Source organism: Mustela erminea, chromosome 7 (genome assembly GCF_009829155.1).
Source record: "Mustela erminea isolate mMusErm1 chromosome 7, mMusErm1.Pri, whole genome shotgun sequence".
NCBI classification, from domain to species: domain Eukaryota; kingdom Metazoa; phylum Chordata; class Mammalia; order Carnivora; family Mustelidae; genus Mustela; species Mustela erminea.
Genome location: NC_045620.1, coordinates 105444618 through 105472414, shown reverse-complemented (window position 1 = coordinate 105472414; position 27797 = coordinate 105444618). Strand labels below are relative to the sequence as shown.

General features: G+C 46.2%; 1 long non-coding RNA gene across 4 annotated transcripts in view; it reads right to left on the bottom strand.

Moving 5' to 3' along the window:
* The window catches only part of LOC116595924, a 134075-nt gene that overhangs the window by 67225 nt on the left and 39053 nt on the right, over positions 1 to 27797 (bottom strand). For all 4 annotated transcript variants that reach the window (XR_004287915.1, XR_004287917.1, XR_004287916.1 and 1 more), the window contains one exon: positions 5325 to 5446. This is a non-coding gene — a long non-coding RNA (uncharacterized LOC116595924). The remainder of the gene's footprint in view (positions 1 to 5324; positions 5447 to 27797) is intronic.

Genomic DNA, 27797 nt, shown 5'->3' with positions numbered 1-27797 from the left:
CTACTTTATAGGAAGAATCCAGTAGATAATCCATATAATCTATGTAACATATAAAGTAGGTGTGAATTCACTGTCATGTTATTGGTAAGGCTTCTGGTCAATAGTTAACTTTGGGGGAAGGCAAAACTAGACACAAGTTTTCAACTGTGGCGGGGGTGGGGGTTTGGTGCCCATAACCCCGTGTGGTTCAAGAATCAACTGTAATGTGTGAACCACCAAACATTGTGTCCTGAGCAAACTAAAGCCTCAGATGGTAGCGGGGATTATTCTCAAGGCGCAGGTTTACTAATCCTTGTCCTTAGGTGATCGTCACGGGACACGCACTACCTGTACACCTGGGGAAAGTGAGGCAGGGACATGAGGTGGCAGGGGAGCATGTGCCATACTAGGCATGGGGACTCAACATGGCTTTCAAGATCCCCCTAAATCACTTAAGAAGGGAGACAGAGCCATGATGACTGAAGGGAGAGGAGACTGCACAGGCAGACCTCCAAGGGGTCATCCAGATCTCCGAGTCTGAGGACATCAGTCCTCCCTGGACACCTGTGAGTCCAGGGCAGACATTCCCCAGCTTGACTCCCTTCTGCTGGATAGAAGCCAAAGTGACTCAAAGCTATCTCAGTATGGACAAAAAGACATTTCAATCCAGAAATTTCCAGTCAAGCCATTGGTCAGGAGGCCTCAGCAGAGAGATAAACATGTTGCCACCTGCCCAGACTATGAAACCCTCTCTGCTTTTGAAAACTGAGTCAAAGAACCCATCGTGGGGATTCGCGTGAGGGAAGCTGACACAGCTGTTTTCATCATGGTGTCTTCCTGAGCCAGGGGTCCACAAGTGGAGCGGGGCAGGAAAGTGGATGGTTTTCACTGAGTTTTCATCTCTGCCAGATTTGCTTTTCTTCCTGGCACCCCTGATGGAATGGGAGCACGTGGGCCAAGCAGCATGAGAAGGCAGCTACCCCAATCCCATGTGTGACCCCCTCAGCCTGGGCGTGTGCCCCGAGCCATGTTTGGGCTGTGCCTGAAGTCTGTGCATCCCTAATCTCAGAGTCACTTGCAAACATCGTAGAGACACTGACCTGAAAGGGAGAGGATCTGGAAGGCCGGGAACGAGCCCAAATCACCACCGTTTTCCAAAGGAACAGGTTCTGAAAACTACAGCAAGGCAGACTCCCTCGAATTTCCGGGCCAAACCCAGAAGCGGCATTAGACAAGGCTCACAAGCATTTGGGAAGAAAGTGGTGGTCTCTAAGAGGTAATACAAGTTCTCTAAGAGAAAGTCATTCCATGCTAACCTCATTTCCTGTTTTGACGAGCTTCACCAGAACAGTCGATTAGGGGAATGCCCCAGAAAGTGTGTCTTGCTTTCAGTAAAGCATCTGAAAACCTCTTATCGTATCCTATGCACTTAAGACACACAAGATGGGCCCGTTGGTAGTATGACTGGGAGAATTCGAATTGGCTGGGACGACCTTCCCAAAGAGATCAGGCAGTGGCATGATGTCGGTCCTGCTCCCCCGACTCCTACCTCCACTGCTGGAGATGGCTGTGCTGGCCAGGCCACCCACTCGATCTCAACAGCTCAGATGATTCAGAGTTTTTCTCCCTACTGGGAAGTGAGCTTTGTGAGGTGCCTCTGCAGCTCTACACATGGGGAAGGTTGAGTGTGGGTCTATGGTTTGTTTTGCTCTATTCACGTCCTTAGGAGGGGAGCAGGGATGTTTCCATGGAGACCCAGGGGGCCCTGTCCCACATCCCATTTTAAAACTGACTTGGAGGGGCGCCTGGGTGGCTCAGTGGGTTAAAGCCTCTGCCTTCAGCTCAGGTCATGATCTCAGGGTCCTGGGATCGAGTCCCACATCAGGCTCTCTGCTTAGCGGGGAGTCTGCTTCCCCATCCCACTCCCTGCCTGCCTCTCTGCCTAATTGTGATCTCTCTCCCTGTCAAATAAGTAAATAAATCTTTAAAAATAAAAATAAAATAAAAATTAAAAAAAAACTGACTTGGAGGGAGATACTGATGGCCTATTTGCTACATTTGCAAATCACACAAACCTCTCGGGACAAAATGGCCTCACACCATCGACTCACAGGGGTCAGGAGGCTGGGGTGAAATGAGATAGGAGCAAACGCGAAGCCTGGGTTTTTCTGCAAAACAGTGTGCTGGAGAAGCACGTAATTCAGGCACATTCGACTTCTAGCTATGTCACTGCCTGCCCGTGTGTGACCAGAGATGACAAAATAACCCTTGAGAGTCTTCACCTCTACTTTTTAATTCTTTCCGTAATACTGAACTCTCTCAGGGTATTAGACCGGCACCAAAAATCCTTTCCCTACTTGGGTTAGGGCCTTGTTGTGAGGACGGAATAAGTCAGAGGTGGTAAAGTGCTTTGAAAAAGGGAAAGCTCCGAAATTCAAAATAGTATTATTATTTGTTGTAAGGTGCTTTCCCTCCAAAAAAAGAAAAAAAAAAAAAAAAAACCTCTGACAGTCTATGAGTGATAAGCAGAAAATGATTCAGCTTTGGCTTCTGTTTCTCCAGTTGTAACCCCAGACTGGCTGGGCTCACGGAGTGGCCCCAGCGAGTCCATCACAGATTCCGAACTCCTGCAAGACTCCAAACCCCTCCTTTGGCCCTCTGCTTTTCCAAAAGATCTTCCGGGAAGGCTTGCTTCCCACTGTCCCAAATTTTGGTAATTAAAAAATCATTCAGACAGTTCCCTTTCCAGGGCTGAGTATTCAGAGATGTAAACCAAGTTCACAGCCAGAGTGAATGCCGAATGACTTGGGTCGGGGCCTTGGACTTCTCCTGGTATTTTAAGTTATTTTGGATCCTACCAGGCGGTCTTTTGAAAGCATGTCACTCTTGCTACTGCACGAACCCTGGCTCAAAAGGTAGATGAAAAATAAACTGCAGACCCAAGACAGGAGAGCAGGCCCTGGTCAAATTAACAGACGGAGAGAATCACCTTAAATTTCTCTTGTGTTCAGTGTAATTTCACTTGGCATCAGAGTTCACCTAGACTATCCTGTGGAACTTTCTGTGATGACACACGTGTTTTACATCTGTGCTATCCAATCTGGCAACCACAGCCTCATGTGGTTATTTATATTTAAATTAACAAAAATTTAAAAAGAATTAAAAATGTATTCCTCAGTCACACAGCTATGTTTTAATTTTTCATGAGACACATGTGGCTAGTGGCCACCATATTGGAAAACAACCTCAGACCAACAGTTCTTACCCTTGGCTACTGGTTGGAATTATCCGGGGAGTTTTAAAAAAATACTAACATCTATCCCTCCACCCCAAATTCTGTTGTGATTGGTCCTGGTGGAGCCTGGGCATTGGATTTCTTAAAACTCCTGGATAATTCTAGTGTTTGGCCAGGATTCAGAACCATTGTCCCAACCATGGAGAACTCTGGGCTCAATTTTCATTTGTTCCTCTTGTTACCTTGTGAACTGATTATCCTGCAAACGCCACATGAGTTATTTCTGCTTCTGCCTGTGACTTCCACCTTTCCCACCTTTTCCAGGTCATAAGTCTCCTAGTGGATTAATTTCTGGGAAATGGGCAGAGGAAGTTAGGGGATCCAAGAACTGGCAGAGTAAGAATGAGGGGCATGTGCTGCAGACTCCTCCCTGAGGACACATCCCTCTGCTACATGGTTGCCTTTAATCTTCCAGGAACATAAGCAGATATAATTTAACTTAAATTAGCAAGACAAAGCTTGGTTCAGGTGAGAATCTGATTATCCCAATAGCAGATAGTTTATGATCAACCTTTTCTGCCGTAGTCTACTGACAGAAAGCCTGTGTCCTCACCTTGGCTGCTCCATTTACCTCTTTCCATCATCAGAGGTAAATGGACTCACGCTTTCCTTACCCACCAAACGCTGGTTAGAAAACAGAGCTACTCAACATCACAGTGTCACCTGCGAAGTGATTAAGACGATGGATCACTACATAGTTACTGAGCCTAGTGCAAGGGTCTGGGGACAGGAGAATAAGACAGACTAGGATCTTCCTTTATAGAGCTGAAATGCAGAAGGCACATGACAGGAACACAGCTGATTAATAAACGAACAAACAGGATAATTGTTGATATTACAGGGTCATGAAGTAGAGAGAAGTAGTGGCAGTAAGCAGTTGTCTCAGGACAGGTGGTCAGAGAGAGCATCCCTGAGCAGGGGGCATCAGGGCTGAGACCTGGACATATACCACAGCATACATTGTGCCATGCAGGAGGGAGGGTTGAGATGATGAGCATGATGGACTGAGAAGTTAATTCTAAGCAGCATGAAATGGTACAACGCTATTCTTTTAAATCATTCATGGACCTCTGCTAAGCTTAAAAGTGAAGGCTCACAGAAGAGCTGGAAGGCTGCTACCCATGGGCTCTCTGGCCAGGCCCCCAGGAGGACTGAGTTGTCCCATTAAGGGCTGGGGACGAGGGTGGTACTCCACTGAAGGAATGCTTTGACACATACCCATTCTACAGAATGTTGAGTTGCCAATTCTGGGGGCTCAGGTTTGCAGGTGGATTAAAGAACCCATGTAAACAAAGGGAGTGTGCTGTTTATCCACGAAGAATTGCCCAGTGCTCCCCTACAGTTTGTGAGAAAGGTCCCAGCAGGACCCACTCATATGGAGGCTAGAGGTGCTGAGAAGACCAGGGCAGAATTGGTCCCACCCAAATTGTCTCCAGAATGTGGCACACAGTATGCCCCAAAGAAACCTTGTGGGATGAAGAAGTGAATGGGTGACCGATGGGTGGGGGCAGAGAAGGAGGCAGCTGAGAAAGCAGAGGTCTTCAGCAGAAAGCTCAAGTTTGGTGACGATTTGGGGGGGTCGCCACTTGTAGGCCATGACCACAGTAATGTGGAAAGAGAGTTCTCAATGTTTTCCTCAATGTTAATGTGCCAATACTGACTCAAGGGAGGCCTTCTGGGGCTGCAGAAGAAAAAGGCAGGACAAACAAGGCTCAGTAATAAGACAGTCAAGTTCAACACTCTTCTAATGATGCCCTCATGATCTGTGTGGTTAGGGCAGGGTTTACTCGTGCTGCTATAGAAATCAATCTCTAATGCTCTTTGGTGTCCTTTCCATTAATGCAGGGTATAGCTAATAAGAAAATGATTCATTTTTCTTGAGTTTTGCTTGGAATGAAGGAAAAATAATTAAGACACGCAGGGGCTGGCTAGATAAATAGAAAACCGGCCAGACTAGACCATGACCACATCCCAGACACATCATCGGTCAACGTAGAGGCCCTTGGAGTCCACAGCAGTTAGGATCAGGCCCCAGCGGGAAACCCTTCACCTGCACTCCGGCTGTGGGCAGCAGGTAGAGGCACTGGAGGGGGCCGAGTCCTGATTTTTCTGTGTCTGTGTCATTTTCGATCAACTGTGTCATAGAGCTTCCTGTTTCATCTCCCAGTTATTCTGAAACAAAAACATGCATGAAAAACACAGGTCACTGTCAACCGCACTGAGAGACAGTCACTCCAGTACATGGAAACCGAAAAGGGAAAGACAGATCATCAATGCGACAGTAAGCTGGGGAATCAAATTTATCAGCATCTATTCAAATAGTGATAATCAACGAAAAGTGCGGGTGGTGACGGCAGCGGGGGTGGGGGTGGGGGTAGGGGGCGGTGCAGGGCGTTCATTTAAAAATAATTCACAAGAGACTGAAATGGCAGATGTTCCCAGAAGCCCACTACCTGTTTACTGAAAGTTGCAGTCAGTTCTGACCTTCTGGGTCAGGGTCTACTACTGGGGCACACTGAGGCTTTTCCCCTACGTGCTTCTGTTGGCCTTGCTAAAGGGTCACACATGACTTTTGGGACAAGCCCGGTGTTTGCCCAGGTGATGCACCAAGCACCCCTCCCCAAGGTTCGAAAGAGATGTGAGAGAAGTCACCAGGGAATTGCAGCCCAATGAGGATGGACGAGGAGGATGGTGGCTGAACTTATGGTCCCCTGTCCTCCCCCGTTCTCAGGGGCATCAGCCTCGCAGGTACATCCAAGCATCGTGAACAGACAGGCTTGCACCAAGAAGCCTTAGTGAGATGAAGGAAAGAAAAAGAGGAGAAGGGGCTCCTGACCAAACAAAGGGGAGTCCGGGGCCAGCCAAATAAAAGCCTTGAGGATAGCACAAGGCTGAGACAGCTCTAAGGACTATGGTTCTAATAAAAACTGCTTTGCCACTTGAGACCAGCACGGTTTGGCTCCCAAGCAGCACACTGTGGAAGGTTATTCTCAGTTCCCAAACAAATGGAAGGTTAATTCCAAAGACAGGTAGAGGGATGGGTCAATTCAGACATATAGACAGTGTCACCTCCCCCAAAGATGGTGGCCCTCCAAGCCAGCTCTGTGCTTACATCTGTGGCTTAGACAAGCGGGGGAGGGTGAGAAGGCAGGAGACAGAACTGCCATAGGAGGGAGGTCAAAGCCACGCCTGCCTACACCTTCCAGCCATATTCTCTGACCATGAACTGCTTACTGATGGTCAGAGAAGGAAAGGGCTCTGCCTGTCTACTCAGAGCCTCCTGGGTTTGGCTGTCCCCGCCACACTCGACCTGCCCCAGATGCAACCCAGAGGTCACCAGAAAAACCAGAAGCCCCCCTGCCCCACCCCATTTCCTGACTTTTGTAATGGCACAAAATTCTCTGTAAAAAGGGAGGAAGGGGTGCACGATTTTGGAAAAACTCCATCCTGCCCCTAGAGATTCGTTCACAATGCATAGCAGCATACAAAAGACCCTGAGAAGTTAGGAAATAAAGAAAGCAGCTGAAATTCATTTACTGTGTGCTTCCCAAGCATATCTGGAGCAGAACCCTTTTTACACAACTAGCCTTTGCCAGCAGGGCTCTGTTGAGTGACAGAGATCAAAGCTTCTCTTAACACTCGACACTTCGCGTGGCAGTTGTGCTACTCTCTATTCCTCGCCCTGTATTGTTTTTCCTTATTTCTTTCCTCCAGCCTTTTGTACAAGTGAGTTAGCTGATTCACATCAACCCCTGTAGCCTTAGTTTTCTCTCAAGAGCCCCATTTGCCAGTGGCAGAGAACTACCGGGCTTTCTGAGAGCCGATAAATTCGGCTCTGTGGTGAATACCATTCGAGGAACAGTGCTGCCCCGATGAGTCTGCTGGGAAAACTGGCTTCCTGATTTGTGTCATATGAGCTAGCATTTTCTAACATGACTTAAAGTCTGGAAACTGGACCAAAGATGTCTTATGTATATTTTCCTGGGTGGGCAAAGAGAAAAAGGAGCGAAGAAATGCATCGGCATGGACATGGGTACAAGGGAAATCCTGGTTCCTTTTGTCTCACCACTGAAATAGAGAGGTGGCTTAGGAGCTTGTGCTCTTGTCCAGTGGTACCCCACTTCTGAGGGATTAAAAAAAATTAAAAAAACAGCCCAGGCAGACTTTAGTAATGAACACTCCACCATGCAAACCTTGGCCAGAATCACAAAGAGTGAGACATTGCAGGGCTTTAAGGATCATCTGGTCAACCTTCACTTTATAGGCACCCGGAGGGAGGAAAGTTGGCAATCTTCCTAAGGTCACACTGGAAGGCACACTGTTGGTACCGAGACCTTGGTCCCTACTACCTACTCCCTAAATTTTGAATTCCATCTTCCCCTGTAAGACCTGAGCTTGTTTAGGAGCTCTTGCAAGGATAAGTGAAGGTCATAACGATTCCATGTTGGCCTGGGTATCTAGTTATCAATGAAAAAACTTAAGATGACCCATTTAGGAACTTTCAGAGATTTGCGCCTACCACACATTTAGCTTCCCATATGCTGGCATTCACAAGGAGTTGGGGGAAGCTAGCAGCCCCATAATGGACAGTCCCAGAGGAGCTTCGGGTCACATTACCCCTTTACTCTTACTCCCAGTCTGGCTGAATTACACTACTCCTGCCTGTCTCTCTAGTATTCAAGGGGCTCCAGTTAGGTCTCCCCCACTGTGCACACAACTTCACTCTCCCTTGGATCTGAGGGATGGCCTTAGGGTTATCACACTGCAGATACAAGCTCTCATCAGGGACCTGAAATGTAGCCCAAGCAATTTTCCGGATGTTCCTTCAGCTAGCTCCCAAATCCTGCCCTTTTTGTTCCTAAGGGCAGAGGAAAAGAACCAGGCATGGGAAACTGAGAAGGGGAGACCAAACAGTAGCTCAGACACCCACCCCTAGCCTGGGGATTCACGGGCTGGCCTCACCCAGGCCTCTTTCCCAGGCAGTAAGGACCAGGGCACAGGGGCAGGGGAGCAAAGTCACCAACTTCAGTTGGCTATAACATCCATGGCATTGCCAAGTCCTCACTGCCAAAGCGCCAAACCAGGCCCCACCAGCCCCCCAGGTGTAGAACATACACTTGAGCCTGTTCTGCACCAAAGTCTTTGTTAATGCTTGGGAAAATGACAAGCCAGGCACTCACATCCTGTTCATGCTGACTCACAGTGGATTCTGACAGTGTTGGGAGCCAACTTTTTAAGATTTCGAAATAGCTGCCCAGGAGGATAGGGTGTATTCAACAGCATCAAGGTGTCCAGCTCTCGGGACCCCACTGTTTTTATTTCTCAGGAAGTTAAGACCAAGAGGGCACGGCCAGAAAATGTTGGTTGCTTATCACAGACTAATTTCAGAGATAAGTGTATGGGTCCCTTGTGTAAATTACTAGAATTCTGTGCGGCCAGGCCGGTCAGGGCAGGGAAGAGAGAAATCTTCGCTTGATGCCCGCCCCCCCTTGTTTCTGAAGGGGGCTCCTAGTTCTCGAGCTACAGCCACGTAACTCTGAGCAGACTTAGAGCCTTTCCTGAGGGGATCCCCCCTGAGAAGTAGTTTTTGCAAAATGTTCCACGCATCATTACAGACCTACACGTGGTTCAGAAAAACTCTGTGTCCCTCAAAACGCCCATGAGCAGAGCACGAGCCTGTCCCAGGGCCGCCGCAGAACACACCCAGATCCTCTAGGTCACCACTGGGCCCATGCCACACAGCAGTCACTGTTCCAGATGCGTGCTCCCCCTGGGCAGAGCATCGGCCTCCAGGCTGGTGCTGTTCGGCTCGTCCCTCTCACGCGGAAGGCAGCGGGGAGCTCCACAGCTAGCTAGTAGATGGTGGCACCCTGCTTCCCATCTAGCATCCTGACCCAGGCGTTCTGCCCCCCTTCGGAGATGAACGGGAGCTCACAGGTGATTCAACGCCTGTTCCCCAGGGGAGCTTGGAAGCTTGCCCACCTTCTGGTACGGGGAGGTAGTTATTCAAGACCTTCCTCCATCTGTACCAAAGGTGGGAAGAGAGACAAGAGTGGGCAACCCAAGGGCGGCGCTTACTGGAATGTTTCCTGCTACAGTCAGGCCATCGCCTCCCTCTCCTTGGCCACTTCCTCTATCCTTAGGACAAAATCCACTTTGCAAAGAACTGAACCTCAAAACCAGGCTAGCTGACCTGTCGTCTGGCCGGCGCTGTGAAAGCTCCGATTTACAGGGAAACTTGCTGTCTAGTTACTTAGGGATGCCAAGTTCTGAGGGCCGAATTTCCCGCCGTGTCTGTGCTGGGCACACGAAGCGACGAGGCAGTGGAGGGAAGACGGACACACTGACACGCTCCGTCAGACATGCCTTTCAGGTGTTCCGATCAGCCATGGCCCAGGGCCCTCACCAGCGCTTCTCAACACGGGGCTCTGGACCAGCAGCATCATATCACCTGAGAATTTGTTAGAAATGCAAATTCGCAGGCCCTTTCCCAGACCTTCTCAACTCGAAACTTCGGCGGTGGGGCCCAGCGATGTCTGTTTTCATAAGCCCCCAGGTGGTTCAGACGCACGCCCAAGATCACAGTGGTGACTGAACCTCAGAACACCCTAGTGATGCTCTTGGCCGTGGGGCCGTGGGCTTGGTCCCTGGCAACTGTGGGTGACCGCATGGTAGTTAACTGTTCCTAAGTGTGTCACTGGATGGTTCTCTCCTGAGATCCCCACAGAGGCAGGAAAGAGGTCACAGCTCAGAGGCCGTCCAAGACTTTCGACAAGTTCTTGGGGGGATCTGGGGAGAAGTGTTGATAAAATGGGTCGGTCCCTTCATCTCCTTTTCTGGGCACTGCTCCTCTGCACAGCAAGAGCCGAGCGCAGAGGGATTTGAAGCCTGCACGAGTGACTTCCTCCGGTCATCCACTTCCCTCCTGGCCAGCCGGCATGCTGCCTCTCCCCACCCTCACCCCACTGCCCCCCCGCCCCGCGGCCCCCGTCTCCGGCACTCTCAATCCGCTCAGCCCGAGGACAACACTTGAGCCACCAGGTTGGGTGGCATTTCTTTCCAAAAAAAGAATAGAAAATGGTTTCACCAGCTTGACCCTCCTTACTGCTACACTGGGAGGAGGGGTTCGGGCACAGCCCTCCCTGCTTCAGAGCTCTGCTCACACGACAACACACAGGTTGGGGGGGGGGGCACCAGCACCGGACCAACGACCAGACAGGTAGGCGACACCATATGACCAGGCCCCCTTTCCCAAAATTAAACAATTGTTTATTATTTAAAAAAAAAAAAAAGAAAACTAACCTCATACAGGAAGTACGAAAAGAAAAGAAGGAGGGGGATGAGAAGGAAGACAAACCCAGGCTACGACATTAAAAATGGCCAAGATGGGGGGACACGAGATACCACGATATTCCTCAGTTTCCACGATCCACTTCAGAGGGGTGGTGGGAAATGGCCGGGTGGGGCACTGTGGGCGGGTGGGGACTGACAGGGCTGGAGGAGATGGAGCAAAGAAGGGAACGATGAGTCACGAGGCACAGCCTCGCCAGACAAAGGGCAGAGCGTGTGGTAGGACCACATCCCATTCAGGGCCCTCTCTGCAGGTGTGGCCATGCCAGCCAGACTTGGAGAAGATACCTAAAATGGAAACTGCCATTCGAGGTCGTCCCACGCACCCGCTGCCTCTCCTGGCCCACGTTCTGCCCTCCAGTGTGTTTCAGATGAAGACGCGGGAGTTCCCAGCTCATGATCACCTCCCCGCACACCCCTGCCAGAGGTAGCCTAGCAGCAGCCAGATGGAGAGACACTCCCACGCGGGCCTCTACAGGCAAGCCGGCGGCCAAGTAGACCTTCAGGACCACAAGCCCAAACTGGCCTGACCTGCTTTGGCTTGATGGACACTGACATGAGGCCACCCAAGGCAGGCAAGAGTCAGGCCAGATGGTTAACACAGAGCCCCCAGCCCTCTCCGAAAGGTAGCCCATCCGGATTTTTTAAAATGGAGGGCACGGGACTCACAATGTTCACCCAAGGATTAGAAGGAGGAAAAACAGTGAGACTAAAGAACATTTCCTCTTTCACAGCACCAGACAGTAGGAGAACAGGAAATAGGAGCCCTCCCTCCCCGTGATCAAAAATAAATACAAACACTGTAAAATATGCACGCATTGAAAAGACAGCAGTCAAAAAGGATTTCAAGTCATTGCTATAGCCCTCAAAGAAAGCCCTTGGTCTTAAAAAAAAAAAAAAAAAGAAAAGAAAAGAAAAGAAAAGAAAAAAGAAAAAGAAAGAAAGACAGAAAGAAAAAGAAAAAACTGTACAACAAAATCTCAAAATAGAACCAAAACCTGCAAATCATCCTCAAGAGTGTATTAGGAACCCATGTCTTAGCAGGCTGTTGAAAGGTTAATAATTTTCCTACCGAAACTGAATGTGGGTTGTGAAAGAACATTAAAATGAAGAAAATTTCCCCGTGACTGCTATTTTATTATCACCAAAGCCATCAAGTTTCAGTTTGAGTTATTTGTATTTATTTGTGAAAACAAAGATTAGATAAGTAGAAACATAAACCTCATCCTAATTATTACCCAGGAGGATCTGATTTTTAAGACAAAAAAATAAGACCATCTCACACACACAGAGACACACACTCAAGGCACGAGAAGTCAAAACAACGGAGAGGAGAGAGGGTGCTGCTGCCTCCTTCCATCACTTGAAAAAGTGTGTTGTCTCGTGTCAAACGTTAATATTTCTGTACAGTCTGAGAAGATAATACGAGAGCCATTGTGTACATCTGATTGCTGAAATTTTTTCTCAACTGCAGGCTCAGGTAGAGTTTTTTTTTTAAACTACAAACTGTAATTTTGTTTGACACTTGGGAAAAAAAAAAAAAAAAGCAGTTAGAGCCACACCATTCATTGTTTCAGGCCTGAAACAATGGCATCGAAGTACTGCTTTCAGAGATCAAATTAGGAGTTTGGAGATATTTATGACCAGGTGGAGCCTGGGGGAACGAGGGAGTTTGGGTACAAATGGTGGATTTCAACTCAGATGGGTCTCATTTGCCAGGTGAGCTGCTTTGTTCTCTGGGGTTTTAAAAGAAATTCACTAGATGAAATGGTTAATCAAAATCGATGGGTGAGCAAAAACTTCTCTTCCAGCAAAACATAAACATCAGAATGAAAAAAATAACATGCAAAAAGACCTTCAGTGGTCTCAGATCACCGAACAAACTGTTTTTCTACCTATTTTGTGTTGCTGGCTTTTGTTATCAGCCCAATCGGCAAATTGTGGCCAATTTTGTCATGGTTTAAGCAGACATTTTGTTCCCAAACTGCTTTCAACATTTGAGCTACCAAATACAGTTTATGAGAAATTGAACAAGCCACAATACAAACAGAAGAGGTATCTATTTTTGCTAAATTAACCCCTTTTAAGGTTAAAATGACACAGACAGAAGAATTTTAAAAAAACAAAAGCAAAAAAACAAAAAGAATTCTAGTAAATCCAAATTTGAAACAACCAAATCAGACTTTCTTGGGAAAAAAAGAATAATTCATGATTAACCCACTGATTGGATTTTGAAACCAACTACATGACATTCCCTAATTTTGATCACTATTACACCATGAACTTGCTTTTAATGAGACAATATGTCATTTTTATTTTATACACAAACACACACACACATCAAATATTGTTGGAATGTGCAGAGCAAAATTCCAAAGGAATTGATTAAATTAGGCTAAGGTAAAATCCTCGGTTAAGCAGTTATTTACTACTGAAAATAAATGACACCCACGTAGTTCATCTTATATATTAATATTGAAACCAAATGGCAGTCTTCTACCGCAAATCATTTCATAAAAAAAAATAATGAAACTAGTTAAAATGAAAACACATGGTTTTAATTTTATGAAACATTAAATATTAAGATCAAAATAATAGAAAACTGACATGGCTTTTCAAATTTTGTTTTTGCTTAATTACAACAACAAATTGAATATGAAAAAGAATGAAAGAACCCATGCTAAAAATTCGAGAATTACTACTTGGAAGAAAAGCAGAATGTCAGAGAGAAGACTGAAGAAAACTTCTCTGTTTGCAATCCTACCTCACATTTGAAGGTACAGCAATATGTACACCATTTTTAGCCTTTTAAAATACCAGCATGCCCACACACCATCTCAGATTAAACCAAGGAGAAAATGACACATTCTGAAACCATTTTCTAAAGCTTCTTTTCCTGATAACACTCAGACGCTTACAATCAAATTAATGAGTTTCTAAAAAGCCCAAACAACTCTCCATAAAGAGACAGAATTGTTCACAACAGCCTGCAGACATTTCTAAAATTTTCAGGCAATACTGAGAGCATTAGTCCTTGCTATTTATATTTAGAAAAGCTAAGCTGTTTTTAAACATCTATATTAGAAAGAAATACTACTCAGTGCTTTAGCTAATTAAATTGAGGAACAATTTGAAAAACACCAGTATCCCCCTCATTTCAAACAACTGAGAAGTTAGTTCATTCTTTTCCTCCAGCTTTTTGCACAAATCTGTATTCTCATAATCTATTCACACTTGAAAATTCTTCAAGTAGTAAAGAAAGGAAACACCCACAGAGAGTAACTCATTATTTCTTCTGAAAGTGTATTTCTTCATAAATCCTAGACCAGCAAATAAACAGTAAAAGGAACTAAAAAGAAAGAAATCACAAAACTCAGGGAGGACACTGAAAATATCTACTGACTGACAGAAAACTTAGCATGAGGAATTTTAGATTTAAATGGACACATTTGTGGCAGGTTTAAAACCTTCTTGGTGAGAGGCAGGCATTGTTTTTTGGGGAGCTCAAAACGATAACAGTATCAGGGTAACATCTTCTGTGAAGGTCATGGGTTATGCTGTTTAATTCCAGACCTAAAACATGTGATTCAGACTTTACACTTTATGTTTGTAGGTTCCAGATCTTTCAGGGCTTGGTACTTTAAAACAAGTAGCTTGACTTAGGCAAGACAACAGCATTTGACAACAAACAAACCAAAAAAAGCCTGGAAGGAACCCTACAATTTAATGATGACAGGGAATAAGAAGACTAGGGTAACCCCCTGAATTTGTTACCTGAAGAGATTTTCTGTCTGACGGTTTGACCCTAGAATCTCTGCCCTCGCCCTCAGTCAGCATCATCGAATGTTCACATTCAGAAAAAGTCTGACCTTAACTAATACTTGCCCACTCTTTTAAACCACACATATCCCCTTCCCCCGATGTAAGACTTGGGAAATGATGGTGGTTTTAGTCATCTGGAAAGAGTGTAACATGACTTGGTCTTGAAGCACTTTCTTGCCCACGGCTGTCATTTTAACTCTGTTTTACCACAACTAAAAAGGCCGTGCTCACGGAACAGAATCAGGTTCACCTTCAATTGTATGTGTAACCCGGGAATTTCTGAAGAGCCGAGTGGCACAGTACAGAAGCTTTCATTGAAGAAATAGTCAAAGCAAGAAAAAAGAAATTCCCCACTTTGGGGGCAAGGGTATAAATCAAAATGTGAACGCTTCCACAGTAAAAATTATTTTCAGCCTCATTACTCCACATACAACCTGCTAACCTGTTCTTTTTTTTTTTCCCCCCTTTCACAAAATGCATTTGTTAACCGCAAGATTTTAAAACACTGTTGTTATATTCAGAGGCATTTCTGAGTGGAAGTAAAATGGTCTCCCTTTCCCCTCCCCCACCATTTACTAGATACACCTTTTTACTTGAAGCCAATCTATCATGTATGAAATGGTGACAATTTAGATAAAGCAACATGGCTTTAAGTGTTATAGGGAAAGTTCAACTGTAAAATTAGAAGAGTAGGCTTTTTACCTTTCTTTTAAAAAAGCAAGTAATAGTTTTCCAGAATCTAGAAATAACTGCAAGTGGGGGGGAGGGGGAGAAAGAAATAAATAAAGAAAGGAAAAAAAAAGAAAAAGAAAAAGAAAAAAAGGAGCCAGACAGACAAGAATGAGAGAAGCCTGGTAACTCAGAATTCTTGACCTGGAAATAAGAGTCTCCTGCATTTTATTTTCTGTTTTCCACAAAGGAAACACAAATCGCTTTCCAGTCACAAAATGAAATGTGTACAAGAATAAGAAAACATGAAATCTATTAAACACTGCTGTATCTAAGTGAACAAAGAAACAAGAATTGCATTTCTTGGTAGTGTGACTCCAGTGCCCCGTGTTAGTGACACAGTGAGTGAACACAGGCAGAGCAGACCTTCGAGAACAGGATAATTTTGCTTGTCGACTCAGGCTACAACTAAATAATTCTCCTCTGACAGGGTCTGTTAACACAATTAAAAAGGTACTATGGATACCCTTGGACTAGGAAGAGTAGAGTGTATTTCTGAGTCTAAAACTTTTCATTGATGTTAGCTTGAAAGCTGTTTAATTAGCTGTAGGGATGCCAACCAATCTCTTTATCAAAGCCAGCTGAAAACAAAACTGAGAGAAACAGCTTGTGGTTTCACAAAAATGTATTTACATGAATATATTTTAAAGGGAGTTCGATCATTAGGTTCGATGTCATCTGTGATATGTGGTAGATTTGACATTTAAAGATGTCAGGGGTTGTCAGATTTATCTCCAGTCAATACTTAGTGGAGATGTAACCACTTTGGTGAGCAGACCTTATTTTGCTGAATTCCAGCCCAGAAATCTTAAGAGACTTAACTCTTATATACTGAACACAAATCCTCCTCGTGTCCTCTCACTTCCTTAGCTATGATCGCGGCAAGTGGAGCCGCGGGTGACAAGTGGAATACAAGCCCACTTTCACACCTCGTCGCCGGGATGGTGACAGAGGCGAGCAAACCACAATGAACAGAGCACCCAGGGAGAGTTATTGATAAGCGCGGTGTTTCCTGAACTAGACGAGGGTCCGAGACCTTTAGCCTACTTGTTCACCGAGGCTTGTCTTGGAAAGAACATTGTGATGGGACCGGCTTTCTTCCCCCTACACACACTTAAAATCATCCATGGCGAGGAAAACCCAGAGCGATGAGGACGGCTTTACCACGATTCACGCTGTCTCAACAGAAAGTTCTCTCAAAGGGGCAGTGCGATGTCCTGAATAAACATCCTCCCTCGCGCATCTTCAACCAGGGGCAGGGGTCAGTAGCCTTTGTGCCTGTTGGTTCAGCCACCAAGAAGCCATGCTTTATATTTTATCGGGAGATGGGGGAGTGAATCACGGCCACTCCACTATCACAAGAATGAGCTTTGGCGAACATACCAGACACTCATCCACTCTTTTCCGAATGTCACTTTCCGTTTTGCCTAACCTGTTGGGAGTGGAAATTCAGCCCTCAGACAAATGAAGCTGAAGACAGGCTGTCGCAGCCCCAAGTGAAATCACCACACGGCAGCCAACACCACCCCTGAACCACAGAACCTCATACCTCATGCAGGGGACGGCGCGGAGCTCTCAGAAAGGGAAACGGTTGTTGGTATTATGTGACAAAAATGTATATTCAAATAGGAAACTCTGTTCCTTACCACCACCCTTCTACCTTCATTCACATGGTGGAGCTCAAGGGGTGTCTTGGGATCGTGCAGCTGACAGCACAGTTTTCAAAGGGTGACAGAAACAAATGTTTTCTAAAACTGCACTGCACATCAGTTACTTTCTATAGTTTGTTTAAAAAAAAAAAAAGGGCTTCTCCCCAAACCCAACTCTTTCACTGTGAATCATTTTGTTTAAAAAAAAAAAAAAAATGTAGCAGCATACTTATTGTGATTTTAAAAATTAAATAAGATGATTTTTAAAAAAGGAGTATTAAAATCTGCCCACGTAGGTTGCCGTTCAACCCCAGGAGAGCCAGGCCAGAGGAAATCCCCACCCGGGGTTCTGACAGAGCAGCTAGAAAAGGAAGCAGTACAGGGGCCCGGGGAACAGGCCGAGGACAATAATGACTGTAAACTATCTCCTGCTCTGCAATTGTCTTCTTAGTGGAAAAGAGCAACCTTGAGCTGGTCTACAAAGCCCAAAGCCCTTGACTTCGTTTATTAAGAGCTCTCTTCCCTTCACCTGTGCTGTGGCATTCATCTGGAAAGTTACAAAAGCTAGCCCATGAAGACCAGGAGAGCGGCTCCCCAAGAAGGGGCAGAATGAAGAAGTTTCACTCTCCCCTAAGAGCCAGGGAGCTCGGCTTCTAGATTCTGAAAGGGCCTGTTCTCCAGCTACTCTGAACACCAGACTGAGGTTCCGAGCCAGTGCACAGAGGTCCTGGGGACGGCATTAGGGATTGGTTTTTGCGGAAGGACCAGGAAAGACAAAAGGGTTACAGTATAGCACTAAACACTTCTGATGGAACTAATCCAGAACGGCCACACGAGCCTGCAAAATAAAATGTGCAGTCTTCCATTCCAGGGAGGAAGGACCTCCTTCCCACCTGCCGGTGGCCGTGGACACAGACAAGAGGCCAGGGAGGCAATGCGCTCTGCCTCCAGGGTCCCTCCCTCCGCGGCTACCTCTGTTGTTGACACTGTCCCCACTGTGTTTATTAGGCGACACTGCTTGCAGAGCCTTCTCTCTGGTGCCGCTTGTTGCTAGGGAATGAGCGCTAATGCTTCGTGAGAACAACAGCAGCTCCCTTGGCAGTAAGCGGGCACGAACGTCTCAGTTTGGTGACAGAGTGGAAATAATCCTTAAAAACATCCTCATTTACATTTCCCCTCAGAAAGATGGCAACATCCGCCCCATGATGAAACGTATATTTTCTTCATCTTCATGTCGGTGTTGATGCCTTTGGAATGGATCTCACGTCCATATTGGATTTCTGTCCTCTGTTGCCAACCGCCGTGCCCTAGGTGACTGTGGGCTCTTAGAATACTTGGCTGTGATCTCCCTCGGTTGTCAGCCTTTATTTACTTTTTTCTTTTCTTTTTTTTTTTTCTTGGAGAGAAACAAACCACATTGTCAAAGCATTTAAAAACACCAACCAAAGGAAACTGGGTTTCCAGGCTTTAGCAAATGGTATTTACCCACAATTTATTTCCAAGAAGTAACTTGGAATCCATTGTCATTCTTCATTCGAATTCATTTTAGAAGCATAACATCACAGTTGTACCGATGATCTAGAGTTGCTTTTTGCCAGTGGTAAGTGAAGAGCAACTTCTGTCCTCAAACCCAGACTCACCTCGATTCTTGGGACGTGGTTTCTGCAACCCTTTTATGTGCCTCCGGTGGAGGTGGCCAGAATCTGGCCCCTGCTGGCCACTGTGACTCATTCAGGAGTCGGTGGAGATGGTGCAAGCTGTTCACTCTCTAGACGCTACTGACCCACACACAATAGAAGTCCAAATGTCACTCTGTGGGCAGAAAGGCACTTCCTTCTACTTCTCCCTGGGAGGATGGACCTTGTCACTGGGCAACCCGCAAACCTCATACTTCAGGCCTCCTTGTATAGTTCCAAGGTCCCACGTGTCGAGATTGGCTCCTTCAGGCTCGGGCAGGAGGGCAGGCCTCCCTGAGCCCCCTCCCGGGGCAGTGTTCAGTGTGCAGATTTGGCCCCGGGTGAGATTTTGCTGAATGGGCTCACAAATGGTGGACTGCTGTGGCTGGTCAGGTAGCATGAGCCCAGAATGCAACTGCAGTCCCAGGGTTGACACAGATGAGCTGGTACAGTGAGATGAAGAAGGCTGACAACTACCATTCATTGAGGTACTATCCTGGGTGCTCTGTCTACATGGTCAAGTTTGCCCACCCCCCAGAGCCAAATACTCTTACTATCCTTGTTTAGAGAGAAGAAAGCCAGTGGAGGGGTCATCACCCTGTTGCAGGTGATAGCTAGTGACGAGTCTGTTGGCCCAGCACGTGTTCTTGGGTTCCTACTCTGTCTCCATCAGTGCCCCTAGAGTCAGCGGCCACCATCCTGCAGCCCATGGAGCCCCGGCCACAGAGGCTGTCAGTCGGATCTCCATGTGCCTGGCTGGACAGTGACTTCTCTGGGACAGACTCTGTGGCTGGCTGACCCTGTCTGGCCAGCACCAGGCACCTTGGCTGGAGTAGCCTGTGTCTATAAGATCCGTGTGTGAGAACTGGTTTGCCATCTCCTGCCCTTGAGGTCTTCCGGGGCAAAGAGGAAACTGTGTTCAGCATAGGGTGTTCGAGTTTGTGCCAAAAGCAAAACATCAGGGGACCCGGAGAAGGCTCATCATTCCCACCATTCACCGTGGTGAGCCTCGGAGTCCCATGTGTTAAACGGATGAAACACTTTATGGAGGAGCCGAGCCCACCTGCTCTGTGGTGAGAGTCAAGGATGGATCAATCATTCGTGGCAGAGTGTGTGCAGGGGAGAAGGGGCCTTGCTCTTGTAGAGTCACAAAGAGGACGCACTCAAGGGGGTAGGCGGGAGGACAGTCTAGTTGATCCCTCACCACATTGTTCCCTGGACCTGGTTCTTCAACCAAATCTTGGGATCAGCATTATCCTGGGGGCTTGTCTTTTCGCTATCATTCCTGAATATTAATGTATTAACTCATTCTTTCATTTCCCCATTCCATAGTCTATCCAGGCAACCAGGACGTGCCAGGATCGATGCAGACTCAAAAATCTTCTCAAAAAACTGCCCCCAAATTAACCATGTCAGCAGTACCTTGACATAAAACAGATAGGAAAAACTACACAAGGGTTGTTTATCCAATTAAATAACATTTATCTTTGGAGGCTTGTGTGGGTATAATCTTCATAATCAAGGCTAGAACATGTTTGGCATACCCAATCCAATGTTCTGCGGGAAATTCTCACGGGCAGAGGTCAGGAAAATGGAGGGGGCGTCCTTGAGGGCAAGGCGGCTGTCAGCAAAGCAGGAGGGGCCGCCTCTCCATCACACGGAGTCCACTCTAAGATGCAATAACTTTGTGCCAAGCACAGCTGGTCTGTGGTGGACGAAACAAAGGCTTTCATGCCAAGGAATCCAGGGTGTTTTTCATAGAAGCTAGAAGCTTATTAGATTGATTATTCCAATACCATTCTTCTTCTGCCTTTGGGTTTGCAAAGTGTTCCCTGCTCAGAGGGGCTTCTGTAGATATGTTTCATCTGAACTTCAGAACTGCACAGAGAGGCACGCAGGGAGGCAGGCCCGCTCACCTGTTTATTGAACAGATGAGGATTTTTACCTACAGAAATACCCAGGGAAGAAACTGCTTGGACAAATCACAGTAAGAAAAGCGCGACTAGCCCCCTGACGCCCACGTCTGCCTGCTCTCACTCGCAGGGCTGTGAAATGGGGCCGTCTGGGTCATCTGGGGGCTCTCTGGCCCTGTAAAATACACGGAGGCCTAAGGGCAGAAGGGGAAGTGGGCGCAGGATTGGGTTCAAGGTCAAGGAGCTAGTTCCTAGCACTAGGTCTCGATTACGCTCAAAGGCATTCTTTGGTCTATTGTTGAAGTCCCTGCGCTGGGCATGGTGCTTGGCCTGGAGTAGGCATTCCACCTACGTGAATTGAACTCACCACCCCGTGTGCGAAGTGGGACCCACGACCACATATGCCTATGGATTTTAAAGACATGCTAAAATAATATCAGTCACCATAAAGACTTGGAAACGATCAGCAAGGTAATCCAGGTGAATAAAAATAATACCATTTACACACACACACGGGTAGCCAGGTTTTGGGGCCCACTCCCTGGCCGTGTCACAGTACTAGCTGAACCTGCCAAACCCTGGAAGCTCAGAGGGGATACTTCGTGTAGCAGGAGTAGAAGGGAAGAGAAAAGGACAGAACTTTCTTTCCCTTCCCTGATAAAGGCCAGCCTGGGTCAAGTCTACTTTAGACTTCCTTTGTCCCTGGGACTGCTCCCACCCAATGTCTGCTCCAACTCGTGAAATTACCTAGCACTGCCTGCCTTTCCCTTCCGCCAATCCCCCTTCCCTCTCCCTGCCTCTGCCATTCCTTGGAAAGACTGGGGAAGTGGGGGTGGGCACGGGGTCACTGAGCTCAGCCTTCGGGACCACGGGGTTAACACACTCCTAGAGAAGAGCTCAAGTATGTTCACAAAACTCTAAGAGGGGGATTTCATGTCTCACTTCAGGCCACACTGTGGGGGCGGAGGTTAGGCGGGTGATGTTTACAGACGGGCCTATCCCGTCAGCAGACAAGACTTCTCCCAGGGGAGCCCTGGGACTGTCTTTTCCTGCTTGGCTTGCAGTCCCACTCTGGGGGAACAGATGCTATGGTCACCAGGAAGGCCAGTGGGCTCCAGGTAGCACCCCCTCCCAGACCACCCGGGGCATTGTGGCTTCTTGGTTCCTTCCACCTGCTGGTGTTCTGACATACTTCGCTCCTGCCGGGCCCCTAACACTGAGCACAGATCGTCCCCTTGGTGGGAGTACAATACTCTCTAATTCACTCCACAGCTGGAAAAAATGATAAAATGATTGTGTTTCTATTATTTTCGGCTTACCTTGGCCTTCTTTTCTTCCCATAGACTAATATAATAAGGGGTGGTCCCACTATTTAATTCAGGTCTTTTTCTTTAAGAAAAAAATACAAAAATAACCTTTTTCTTGTTTTTGTTTTTGTTTTTAAGATTTTTAAAATTTATTTGAGAAAGAGACACAGCGAGAGAAAGAACACAAGCAGGGGGAGTGGGAGAGGGAGAAGCAAGCTCCCATGGAGGACCCCGGGATCATGACGTGAGCAGAAGGCAGATGTTTAATGACAGGCGCCCCTTTTTCTTGTTTTTTTTTTTAAAGCAACTCATGTCAACTGTTAAAAAAAAAAAAATGCAAAGGAAAGAGAAGATGGGGATCCAGAAAGAAAAGCAAGAGGAAACAGTGGAGGAGGAAGAGAAGTTTGGGAAGGAAGGAAGAAAAGAAAGAAGAAGAGGGGAGAAATCACTGTAGAGACTGACCCCATGTAGACAGAGCCTAGAGGAAGCCATAGCCTCCTTTTCGATTCGGATACTCATTCCACACGGCTTTAAACAAGCAATTGTAGAAGATAAAGAGAAACGGAGACTGGGTCGCACACTCTCTGTTCTATGGAGCGCTGTCCGGAGCACTGGAGAGAGTCGCTCTTCCCTCATTATGAAAGTATTACTTTGCCTACCTAGCATCGTGACAGGACTATTTTATAAAAGCAGGTCAGTACATGAAGCCAGCAAGAATTATCTCGAGTCTGTAAACATGACACTGGAAACCCCTGCCATGGAAATAAATCTCTTTGCCTGCAGGGGAAGAACGCATCCAAAGAGATGACTCAGGGGGGCGGCAGGGGGCATTTCTAGGCACTGTTAAGAAACTATCATTTTAATGGGAAATGTTTCGGTATTAATCACAATTCTGCACCTCATTTGGAGAGTCAAGAGATTTTACATAAAATACAATGAGGTAAAAGCTACGCCCGTTATGACCGTGTATGCATTTCCCGGTTGTGACCCCGTATCACTACCTCACAGTAACAAAGAGGCTTGCAAAGGAACACAGACGGCCAAGGTAGGGAAACCAGGGTCTTTGTGATCCAGCGGCAGATCTGTGGGGTGTCACCTCTTCTGCCCCTAACCATCCCGAGCCTGGAAGCAAAAAAATCTACCAGTGTCCCTCAGACCAGTCCCTAGCCTGGGCTGGCCCTAATGCTCTCCTGACACATACCCCATTTGCCAGTTCTTCCTGCTCATTAGATCTTTTATTCTAACCTTCTTTGCAATGTCACTAGCACTAGTCTGCCGGTAGTTTCCCCCACCCCCCTTCTTATAAGCCCATTTCACACTCTGATGGACACGCCCCTGTTTGGAAGTTTATTTCTCATATTAAATTCCAGGCCGCGTCCTCCCTCAGTTTCGCCCCATGACTCTGGTTACTCTTTGTACCGTGCTAAACACTTCTTTTACCTCCCGGGTATCAGTAACCTTCACATATGTCAGAGTTATATTCCTTTTCCTGCTCAAGCTCCATTCAGGCAAAGCTCCCCATGTGTAATTCTTGAGAGCCACTAGTCTGTTCTCAGTGACTCTCCCTCAGTCACCTCGGGTTCTCTGCCTTCCTCTTCCCTCCATCTCAGTGTTACCCGCTGAATGTATGGGGTTCGGTTTCTGAAGGAGCTCAGAATCAGAAAAACACTTAGCAGAGTAGGAGAAACAGACCTTAGCCTGAAGTTCCCACAGTTAGTGGGATTACAGAATGAACCACGAGACCACCTGGAAGAGCCCTGACCTGAAGGTGATGTCGCAGGCTTCCCACTGGGATGGAGCTTAATCTCCAGCTGTAAAGGCACTAGAAATACTACCCTTTGTGCTCTGTTTTGCTGAACAGAGGATGGCATGGAGCAACTGTTTTCTTACCAAGATGCATTTTGAAAAGCAACAGTACTGCTCACTTGGAAAGAAAGAGTGTGCCATGCCTGTCTCACACATGAGGCCTTTGTGGTCCTTTGATCAGGCAGTTTCTTCATTTTGCTGCAACCTCCGCCTAGAATTATTAACGCTGACGCCCTGCACCAATGTGTCACCATCAGACGTCATGCGGGCAAGGCAGTCTGCTGCCAGGAAGTAGTAGGCAAGTCGTCTACAGCTGGGACTTGCGTGGAATTAAATATAATTTGTGTTTGGGCCACTGAGGTAGAATTTTTAAAAGACATCAAATACGGTGCAAGCCCTTTTTGGATGGAGAGGATACATACTGGAATTTTTTTTAAAAAGTAAAATTAAGGCATATCATAGAAAAGACTTGGGACTATATTCTAAGGGCATAGAGTGAGTATTGGAATTTGTTTCGTGAGGGTTTATCTCCTCGGCTAACTTCAACTACTTCTAAAAAGTCGCATGGATAATTCTCACATACATAGTTCACTTGGTGACACAGAACCCTTAAGAACAGCAGCTATAAATGAAGTATGGATTTAGGCGGCACAAGCATGGGAATGCCCTGTCAGATCCCAAGCTCACCACAGCCCTGGTGCCCAGAGGCGGGGAGGAGCCTCACGAGGCCCCTCAGAGAAGCCTTGTGCTGCGGGCTGTCACCGGGGAGCCACTTTGGTTTCAGACACGTTTCCTGTGGAATAAAAGCCCGGGTCTCATGGCACTCTGAGGTCACGCGGTGCGGTGGAGTCGGCCTCCCGTCTGGGAGCCTTCCCCCAGAGACACACCCGTCTAACTCCTGAACCGTCCAGACTAAAGTCTGCAGCATTAAAACACCCTTGGCTGCAGGTCTTTATCACAAAGTTAATCTAATCAATGGCACGTTTGCTAGAAAGAGAAGGAATGACTGGTCTGGGGAGAGGCAGCAAAGGGTCAGTGAAGAGACCTGGCCTGGGCTCTTGCCATCACTGGAGGTGGGGGAGGGGACTGAGGGCTGGGGATAGGGTACATGCTCCCTCAGGGCCTTAGCTCCCAGACCTGTGAAACCAGAGGTCTGGACTCACTGGTGCCTCTTGAGATCTTTACCCCTTGTAATTTCCGGCAAATCACATCCAGCATCTAACTTTATTATACAAAGTAATTCAAACACCTTGATTCCATTCCGGGCGTGTGTGTGTGTGTGTGTGTGTGTGTGTGTGTTTACTGTGGCAAAATAAACATACCATTTATCATTTTAACCATTTTCAAGCATACAATTCAGTGGCGTGAAGCCCATTCACAGGGTTTTGTGTGTGTGTGTGTGTGTGTGTGTTTACTGTGGCAAAATAAACATACCATTTATCATTTTAACCATTTTCAAGCATACAATTCAGTGGCGTGAAGCCCATTCACAGGGTTTTGCAACTAGGACCACTCTCGGTCTCGAGAACTTTTTCCTCTTCCCAAACAGAAACTCCACACCTCTTCAACACGAACCCCCATGCCTCCACCCCGAGCCACTGCTAACCTCAAGTCTATTCTGAGTTGCACAACTCTAGGTATCTCCTCTAAGTGGAATCATAACAATACTTTTTATATCCGCAAACAGCTTCAGCATCATCGGGACTGAGTAGGGCTGGCGAGTCTTTTCTCCAGGGTCTCTTTTCTCTCCCACCGCATGTAAATTACACTACAACAGAGTGGCCCTCCCTACAGCTGTTGGCAGGAGCAATTCTTCCCCCGCACTTGCAAAGTGGGAGTTGAGTCCAAACATCCAGTTGTGTAGAAAGCATCCCTGCAGGGAGAGCATCCAGTGAGAAACACTGGGGACACACTGTTTCAGTTTGGTAAAAGACACACTTAAAACTGATATTTTAAAAGTCATTTCAGAAGTCAAATAAACCAGGCTGCTATCTCTTCCCCACGGTGAGCCGTCTTGTACACAAACTCTTTCACCACTGAGGAAAGTTTTGCGAAACAACAGGAAGCTCATCGCAGATCCCGACATTAGCCCCCGGTGACCTGACCGTAAAGCAGAAAATATCATGAGTAATTCCCCCAAAGATGGGATGGCTGAGGTTGATTATTTAATGTTTAGAGGGAAAAAAAATTTAATATTTGGAAATTTTTAAAGAACCAACAGGAAGGAGAGGGAGGAGAGAAAAAGAAGTTTTTCTTGTGGATAGAAAAGGCAAATTTTATTTTTAAAATTTCATCTTTCATACTCAAAGCTATTAATAAAGGTAGCATGTGTCATTTGTTTTGTACAATAAGGAATGACATGCATCTTGCTAATTCTCTTGACTTGTCTGCTACAAGATGAGCTGCAGCATCAAAGAAAACTTAATCGTCCAGGCAGGCAAATATGAAGTATGAATCTCCTAGGTAAGCTTCTATAAAACATTAATTTAATAGGTAGACAATGAAATATTAATGTTATGAAATACAGGTGAAGATGGAGATAAAAGTCACTGACCCAGAATGTAAATTATTGATTAAAGAGCATTGTCTACTATACCATAACAATGGCAAAACATGTGAGTACCCATATGACAGTTCTAAATTGAAACATAATTCCAAATCATATCTATCTTAGATCTGAAAAGGCCTGGTGTAGCAAAAACTATGAAGGCTTGACAGAGAAGGAAAATGAAAGCCAAATGTTGCATTTTAATTTGGAATTGGATAGGTGTCAACTTATTTTAACTTCTGAAGCTTCTCCTGCTGGGGTGATTACCCAGTGCCTTTTTCGATATTGAAAAGAAATTGTGTTTCACCAACTCATACCATTTCTCTCTTTAAAAAGGCCTCATGTAGTTTGTGTGTGTGTCATCATTTACGTGTGTGTGTGTGTGTGTGTGTGATATCTAAAATGTTGCAATAACCACAAAGATTTATTAACAAGCTTCCTAGAAAAAAGGGGAAAATCTTCCAGAAAAGCAAAATCTCCATGAGGCATGGTTAATTGTAGGCTCTGTTAATTCTCTGGGGGACAGGTTGGAGAGGGTATGTATTTATAGATATTTACAGGAGAAAATGGATATGCTAAACCAACAACAAAAAACAAAAGCTCTGAAATGGTACCACTGGGTCCTCCACGGGCTGGCCCCTGTCCTGGCCCTGTCTGTCTGTGACTCCGGCAGGCCACCTGATGGCCCAAGCAAGCAACACGGCCAGACTTGGTCCAGGCTCTAAGTCCAAGTCCGAGGCACCATAAGGTTTTGAAATCACCAGATCGCTAGACCACACACTAGGCAAGGAGTGATCACTGAACAGAGAGAAAAATAACTACGTGTAAAATGAAAGCATTATCGACATAGCTCTGAAGCTGGTAAAATGACCTTTGGGGAAATTCCAAACTGAAACAGATCAAATTCATTTCCAATCCCTCCCCAAATATAAAAATGTCAGACATAAAAATGTGCTGATTAGGCTCAGTGCACTGATGTTTTTAAATGACTAAAATAGCCTTTGTCATGGAAATCCCTACAAATTCACAATAGGGCCACAGAGAATTTGTGTTTCCTTACGTTGCCTTTTTTTTTTTTTTTTTTATAATCATGTCCAAACTTTCGTGTCCCGATGCCTGAATCCAAGGGTGTGTGTCCCTCCCAGGGACTCTGGGTGGATGTTTTATCTCACACACAGCCTGAGTGGGGATGAACATGCTCAGAAAATACTGCTTACCAATGACTATAAGACAACTCACATTTGACTGTGAAAGCCACAGTTGGAGGGGGGGAGGTCTAAAATGTCTACAGGAGAAGGTAGAGTGGTTGTGTTCTGGAACCCCTGGCATCTGTGGGTGAGCAGATTATTTTCTAATGAGTAAGACTGAAATCAGTGAAAACGCTCGGCATTAAAGAGAAAAATAACTTATCTGCTCTCTAACCACAGAGCGCAGTCATCTAAGAAAAGACTTAATAATTCATGAAATCCAAGCCCAAATATCTCCTGTTCACAGACATGGCAGGGGTCTAGTCTCAGAAATATTTAGATGCTTCTTTGCTGGAATCTTTTATTTACTGACAGGGGCTGACTTTGGTGGCTACAACTCTTGACTCTGAACAGAAAATAAAATATCAAAAATAGTAATGAGAGTACTGAGTATCTTCCTTCCCAGTTCTGGAACATGCAACGTGCGAATGAAAAAAACCCTGCTCACTGTCTCCGGGAACAATGGCTGCCTTGCT